This window comes from Scyliorhinus canicula, chromosome 1 (assembly GCF_902713615.1).
Source record: "Scyliorhinus canicula chromosome 1, sScyCan1.1, whole genome shotgun sequence".
Classification (NCBI taxonomy): Eukaryota; Metazoa; Chordata; class Chondrichthyes; order Carcharhiniformes; family Scyliorhinidae; genus Scyliorhinus; species Scyliorhinus canicula.
In genome coordinates this window covers 272,359,894-272,366,753 of record NC_052146.1, presented here as the reverse complement: position 1 = coordinate 272,366,753, position 6,860 = coordinate 272,359,894, and the positions used below count along the sequence as shown (strand labels likewise).

Here is a 6,860-nt window from a genome sequence, read left to right as displayed (position 1 = left end):
AATGTTCCTTCAAACCTCGAAAAGACTTAACATCTTTAAACAGAAACACATCAGGTTAAAGACATTACTATTATGAGTTTAAATCACCCAAATGAATCAGAGATAGTCTTTCATGGCAGAGATCACAGCAGATCCAGCTGACTGCAAACACAGATACACCCAAGCTCTTTTCCTCAAAACTGAAACTAAAACTCCCAAAAAGCAGAAGTGACCTCAGCTCAGATCCCCCCTCTGACATCACTTCAGTAATATGAGCTGCTCCATTTCTTAAAGGTACATTGCTTAAACATCCATTTCTTAAAGGTACTCTCACATGACAGTGGGGTTAGCAAGTTTGTGTGATGCATTGGGCTGAGTTCACCACAATCTGCAGTTTCTTGAGATCTTGGACTGAACAGTTGCCATACCAGGCTGTGATACAGCTGGATAGGATGCTCTCTATCACACATCTGTGGACATTCGTGAGAGTTGATGCAGACATGCTAAATTTCTTTAGCTTACGTAGGATGTAGAGACGTTGTTGGGCTTTCTGGACTGTTACATCAACGTGAGTGGACCAGGACAGACGATTGATAACGGTGACCCCCAGGAACTTAAATATATCGACCATCTTTACTGTTTTCTCTGTTTTGTTAACTCCAGACTTCTTGGAAACTTCTCGTCATTTCTCCAGTATCTTTAATTATCTGTGAGAAGTCTTACAACACCAGGTTAAAGTCCAACATGTTTGTTTCAAACACTGGCTTTCGGAGCACTGCTCCTTCCTCAGGTGAATCATAGAATCATAGAATTTACAGTGCAGAAGGAGGCCATTCGGCCCATCGAGTCTGCACCGGCCCTTGGAAAGGGCACCCTACCTAAGCCCACTCCTCCACCCTATCCCCATTACACAGTAATGCTATCTACCCTTTTTGGACACTAAGGGCAATTTATCATGGCCAATCCACCTAACCTGCACATCTTTGGACTGTGGGAGGTAACCGGAGCACCCAGAGGAAACCCACGCAGACACGGGGAGAACGTGCAGACTCCGCACAGTCAGTGACCCAAGCCGGGTATCGAACCTGGGACCCTGGAGCTGTGAAGCAATTGTGCTAACCACTATGCTACCGTGCCTCAGTACTCAACACCGACAACTGCCAATCTCCAGATGCAATTCTGCAACTCATCCACTTCATTCTGGATCACAATGTCTTCACCTTCGACAACAAGTTCTTCATCCAGACGCACAGAACAGCCATGGGGACCAAATTCGCACCTCAATACGCCAACATCTTCATGCACAAGTTTGAACGAGACCTCCTCACCGCACAGGACCTTTAACTGATGTTATACACCAGATACATCGATGACATTTTTTTCCTTTGGGTTTTCCAGTGAGCTGCAGCTGAAGTTAAACAAAGAGCTGTCCTGTTGATCTCTGCCATCCAGAGACTATCTGTGGATCATTTGGTAAATTCAGAATCATAAATGATCTCAATAGTGAATATGAATCGAATGTGCTTCTGTTTTAAAGGTTTGTTAAGTCTTTTGAATGTTAAAAAGACAGCTTAAAGGATTACTTAGTGTTGTATTCTTTGGGGGTTATCTTTGAATTAATGGTTGCTAAGATATTCACTATTTGTTTTAAAAAGGTTAACTTGAGTTCATAGGATAAACATTGTTTTGTTTTAACAAATACTTTTCCATTTCTGCTGTACCACACCTGTAGAGTGGGCCATGTGCTCCCCATACCACAATCTATTAAACATTGTGGGTCAGGTGAACTCCATGATACACTTTGGGATTCTCTAAACCCTGACCCATAACAGGGTTGTGACTAGTGGTGTTCCGCAGGGTTCAGTGCTGGAACCTTTGCTGTTCGTAGTATATCTAAATGATTTGGAGGAAACTGTAACTGGTCTGATTTGTAAGTTTGCGGACGACACAAAGGTTGGTGGAATTACAGGAATTGGAGGATAGTGATGAGGACTGTCAGAGGATACAGCAGGATTTCGATCATTTGGAGACTTGGATGGAGAGATGGAGATGAAGTTTAATCCAGACAAATGTGAAGTAATGCATTTTGGAAGATCTAATACAGGTAGGGAATATACAGTGAATGGTAGAACCCTCAAGTGTATTGACAGTCAGAGAGATCTAGGTGTACAGGTCACAGGTCAATGAAAGGGGCAACACAGGTGGAGAAGGTAGTCAGGAAGGCACACGGCATGCTTGCCTTCATTGGCCGGGGAATTGAGTATAAAAATTGGCAAGTCATGTTGCAGCTGTATAGAACCTTAGTTAGGCCACGCGTGGAGTTTAGTGTTCAATTCTAGTTGCCACACTACCAGAAGGATGTGGAGGCTTTAGATAGGGTGCAGAAGAGAATTACCAGATGTTGCCTGGTATGGGGAGCATTAGCTATGAGGAGAGGTTGAATAAACTTGGTTGGTTCTCACTGGAACGAAGGTTGAGGGGTGACCTGATAGAGGTCTACAAAATTATGAGGGGCATAGAGTGGATTGTCAGAGACTTTTTCCCAGGGTAGGGGGGTCAATTACTAGGGGGCGTCGGTTTAAGGTGCGAGGGACAAGGTTTAGAGGAGATGCACGAGGCACGTTTTTTTACACAGAGGGTAGTGGGTGCCTGGAACTCACTGCCGGAAGAGGTGGTGGAAGCAGGGACGATAGTGATGTTTAAGGGGCATCTTGACAAATACATGAATAGGATGGTAATAGAGGAATATAAACCCCGGAAGTGTAGAAGATTTTAGTTTAGACAGGCAGCTTGGTCAGTGCAGGCTTGGAGGGCCGAAAGGTCTGTTCCTGTGCTGTACCTTTCTTTGGTCTTTGTTATTTTTTCTCTGGCATTTCCCCCAGCTTATCTTCAATGGTACCTCCTGGGTTTGTGGCCCACTTGGTTTTAAAATCTGTTAATGCATCTTGATTCAACATACCTTTCGCATCATTATACTGATTTCATTTTCCTTCATCCTCCAGGCCAAAACTGCCAGAAAATTGGAAAGTGGACTTGTTCACACCTCCAGGTCAGCACAGTACCACAGCGGTTAGCATTGTTGGTTCACATCGCCAGGGACCCACGTTCTATTCCAGTCTTGGGTCACTGTCTGTGCGGAGTCTGCACATTCTCCCTGTGTCTGCGTAGGTTTCCTCCGGGTGCCCCAGTTTCCTCCCACAAGTCCTGAAAGACATGCTGTTAGGTGATTTGGACATTCTGAATTCTCCCTCAGTGTACCGGAAATTGGCGACTAGGGGCTTTTCACATTAACTTTGTTTCAGTGTTAATGTAAGCCTACTTGTGTCACGAATAAAGATTGTTATTATTATAATCACTGCAATTAATGTGCACTGATGGCAAACAATCTTCTACACAATGAGCGTTTAGAAAAATCTGACTTCTGTTAACTGTGATTACTAACAGTTTCCCCACAACTCGCTTTGAGGTGTCGGTTGAATACTATTGCTGTGCTAATGATGTTGCTTCAGCTTCGTTCCATGTCAGCTGAATACTAATAATTTCTGTTTAATGCTTCTGACCACTCTGAAGGGAAATAAATGTTTACATTGATGTGGTTTGAGCACATTGATTTCATTTCAGATGAATGATTTTACTTAATCGCTGCTAGCTGTCAAATGATGACTGAAAGATCCCTTTGGAATGTCGATCATCACAAATGGGTGCAGATGAGCACTGCTACATGCAGAATGATGTCAAAACTTTCAATAGTAACATGTTTGTACCTTTTATTATTTTTGTTACACTTAGTGGCAATTTCATCTTTTTTTTGGACCTAAGCAGGGAACAACCAACACGACTAACCACTGCAAAACAAGAACTGGATTTAACAGTTCTGTTACAAGTAATGTTGCCAAGAAATATGGAACAACGGCAAGTAAATGGAGATGAGATACTGATGAGCGATTATCTAAGTGAATTGCCGAATAGACGAGAGAGGCTGGATGATGGACCACAGTTCTCAAGTTCCTCATTCAAACCTGTTCACAAAGGAGTGATCATGCAAAATTCTTCGCTTCCTACCCGAAACAAAATCACTGCAGATTCACCAACTAGTCACACCTTTTTTTTATTGTTAGTCTAAATACTGGTACATATTTCTTCTTACCACAGTCCATGTATTAAAGAATTCCCACAATGCTATTAGGGACTTCCAGGATTCGCATCCAGAGCGATGAAGTAACAATATGTCGAAGGTAAAATTACTCATTGCACCTGTGTGGTGGTCACAAGAAACCTGTGTTGCTGCCGTGCAATGACATTCTTTTTGTACTATTATTACTGTCTCTGGGTCAGCTTCACACAGTCCGATAGTCACAAGAAATGTAAACGGTGTTCTTAATCATATAATAAAAGGTTTGCCCAAGCCACAATGTACGGAGTCCTGGGGAAGTTTCTGATAAGATGACTTCCCTGCTTCGATTCATGAGGTCTTCCTTATTCTCTGGAGGGAGAAAAAAAATGTTTTTTTTTGTTTGTTGCACATTTTGCTTCCTTTTGCTTCACATCTGCCTCTCAAGAACTGAACGAGGTGCAAAAAGAACGTAAGAATCTGCTGCGGGTTTATCAAACAGCAGGTGGAGCTGCTGTTTAACTCCTCTCTGGATTTCACGGTGAGAAGATGCAACGAGGAAAAACGAGGAACCAGGGAGACAAAGGACATGGGGAAAGGATTATCCTGGGAAGCCACGTTAGTAACGCGGGAAGTAGGCGGAAGGGCAATGACTTGGAATGAGAGAAAGAAAAGTCACGATACATGAAGTGATGTCATATTTCCTTACAGATGGGAGGAACCAGAGATGTATGAGAATGCGAATACATTCTAGTGAAATGGCTGTGCTGGTCACTGGATAGGCACTGCACGCCGCTTCACGAGTTAATATTGTGTACAGAACAATACAAAATTGGACCTCTCTCAATGCAAACTGGCACAATGCTATTGTTTCTTACCACCCCCCCCCCCCCCACCCTTACGATTTACAAAATCGTTAACACGTTTCCAGCAGCTTATCCCCCTTCTCCATCCAATGATTAATTAATTTGACATTAAGAAATAACGTACACTTACAGTTCAAATGCATGCAATTATACGTGTGGGGCGGGTGGTTTCCTGAGTAACTAATCTCCATTGCTGCAATAAGGAAACGAATTTGCTGTTCATGTACAGCTCAGAATAAATTCCCGGGCAGTCTGATGTCCAGAGAAAACTCTTCAGCAGCATCGTCCACTTTGAACCTCCCATCCAAACTGAAAGCTGGTACATTGCTCCCCAGTACGCAGCATCATTATGTCCGGAAATGGTGTTCCCATTCATTTCTGACAGATTGCTGTTATCAGTATTTAAAGGAAATCTTACACCATGAAATGTAAGGCCGGAAATCTCAAGCTCAGTGAAGATCAATATCTCAAAGCTCCAACCTCTAGGCAATGTAATGCATCAAAACACTTGTCTGCAAAAGCAAAATGCTGCAGTTGCCGGAAATGTTAAAATGAAAACAGGAAATGCTGGAAATACTAAGCCGATCCATAGGCCGATCCGTAGGCAGGTGTGGACATATTCAGGGCTGGGGCACAGTAATGGGGCGGTCCAGGGCCCGTGAGCCGGCCGAAGTGGGGGACTATTTCATGGGCCGGGTCCACGAGCGGCATCCACTTTGTAGTACGGCACGGTCGCTGCAGGCCGCCGCCGTGAACATGTGGGGCCACGGACCCAACAATTCTCCAGGCCGTATCAGCAGCTAAAGCCGGGTGCTCTACACTGCCTCCCTGCTAGCCCCCAGCAAAATGGGGAATCGGTGGCCATTTTGCACCAGTTTCCCCGTTCCCACGCCAGCATGGGGACATAGTCTCCAAATGGAGAATCCAGCCCATGATTTCGTGAGGTATGGGTTCATGTGTATTGCATGAAGGGAAGTACTGGCAAATGAAGTTTAAAACACTCAAAACTTCAAAAGCATTTGAAGACTAATGCTTGAAGCCTTTTCATGGTCAAACCTCTTGATTTTTGTCAACTGATGCAGTTAGAACTTAAGTCACCAGTTGAAGTCCTCAGCAGAAATGTAGCATTGAATGGCAAAGCAAGTGAGGTTGTGAGGACCAGGCAGGCTCACCTGTCACATTAAAGGTAAGCAGAAATGCTGGGTTGCGAAGTTCGGCTGATGTGGGTCGTGAAGGTCGGCCGGCGTGGAACACGAAGATTGGCTGCCGTGGGTGACAAAGGTCGCCGTCGTAGGCCCCGAAGGATGGCCGGTTGGTAAATAAGGGTCCGGGGTAAAAACGTTTGAAAAACACTGATTTAGAACATATAGTTTACGATTCAGTCCATTTTGCATTTTTAGGCATTAATTTTAATAATCTTTATTAGTGTCACAAGTAGGCTTACATTAACACTGCAATGAAGTTACCGTGAAAATCCTCCAGTCACCACACTCCGGCGCCTGTTCAGGTACACTGAGGGAGAATTCAGAATGTCCAAGCACACCTTTTGGGACTTGAGGGAGGAAACTGGAGCACCCAGAGGAAACCCACATAGACACAGGGAGAACGTGCAGACTCTGTACAGACAGTGACCAAAGACTGGAATTGAACCCGGGTTCCTAGCGCTGTGAAGCAACAGTGCTAACCACTGTGCTAACGTGCCGCCCTAAAACACTTCGTTTCTGGGTGAGATCGAATCACCAACCTTTCATTTGACAGCCGAATGCGCTAACCGATTGTGCCACACAGACGACATTCAGTCAATGGCCTCATTCACATTGCCCCAATGTTTACAGAGCTTAACTTGCAGTGACCAGGATATTGATAAATACTTTTCTGAAAAGTTCACTATTATAACTCTGTCT

General features: G+C 44.2%; 1 long non-coding RNA gene across 1 annotated transcript; it reads right to left on the bottom strand.

Moving 5' to 3' along the window:
* Positions 1–4,070: 4,070 nt before the first annotated feature.
* Positions 4,071–5,329, bottom strand: LOC119974430. The gene is made up of 2 exons (XR_005462504.1): positions 5,087–5,329; positions 4,071–4,462 (listed from the first exon to the last, which is right to left on the bottom strand). It is a non-coding gene; the product is annotated as an uncharacterized LOC119974430 (long non-coding RNA).
* Positions 5,330–6,860: the final 1,531 nt, after the last annotated feature.